The sequence below is a fragment of the Nestor notabilis genome, unplaced genomic scaffold (genome assembly GCF_000696875.1).
Source record: "Nestor notabilis isolate BGI_N333 unplaced genomic scaffold, ASM69687v1 scaffold35198, whole genome shotgun sequence".
In the NCBI taxonomy this organism is placed as follows: Eukaryota; Metazoa; Chordata; class Aves; order Psittaciformes; family Psittacidae; genus Nestor; species Nestor notabilis.
In genome coordinates, this window is record NW_009939323.1 from 4639 (window position 1) to 5411 (window position 773).

Consider the following 773-nt stretch of genomic DNA (forward strand, 5'->3'; position numbering starts at 1 on the left):
TGCCCGACAGTTGATATTATGAGAGACAGGCAGACTATTCTGGGTAAGAAGTTATTTTTAAACAGACATTACTCTTTTCCAGAAACAGACTGTAAGTTTCTGTCTTCTTTTAATTGCTTTACAAAGTAAATTGAGTCCCTCTGGTTACATAATTAATATCCACATTTAGGCCTATATATTTGACAAGACTTGAGCCGTTTACTGCTACATTCGTTTTTTAAGACTGGCTAGGAGTTCAGAAAAAAAAGCTGCGCTCTGTAAAACATCCCAAGTTTTTACAGTGAAGGCCTCTAACAGTACAGAGAAATATGTAACACAAGCAAGACAAGTGGAGAACAGAGTTCTCATTGAGCCAAATGATCTAAGCAGGTCTGTCCCCTTGTATACTCCATGTTCATATTCAGCATCAAAATGGCATTGCACCTATATTGCATAATATATTTTACTGAAGGAGGCACGAATTAAAATAATTAATTTTATAGGCATTTTGGTATCTAGTGAAGATTTCAGTTTTAATAGACACAACTTCTTAAATAGGCTTCACACCAGATTTTGGTTGTGTGATTGTAGGGTTTTTGTGTTTTGTTTGTTTGGGTTTTTTGATTTTGGTTTTGTTTTGTTGGGGTTTTTTTGTTTTTTTTTTACCCAAAAATGAGTTCTAACTTTTCAGGCGAGTTCCCTCCCAGAAGAAACTTTATTTTAAAGATGATGCGAGCCTCTGAAAGTTGAACGCTTCTTAACGAGGAACACGGCAGCTTTATGCTTCCTACAGC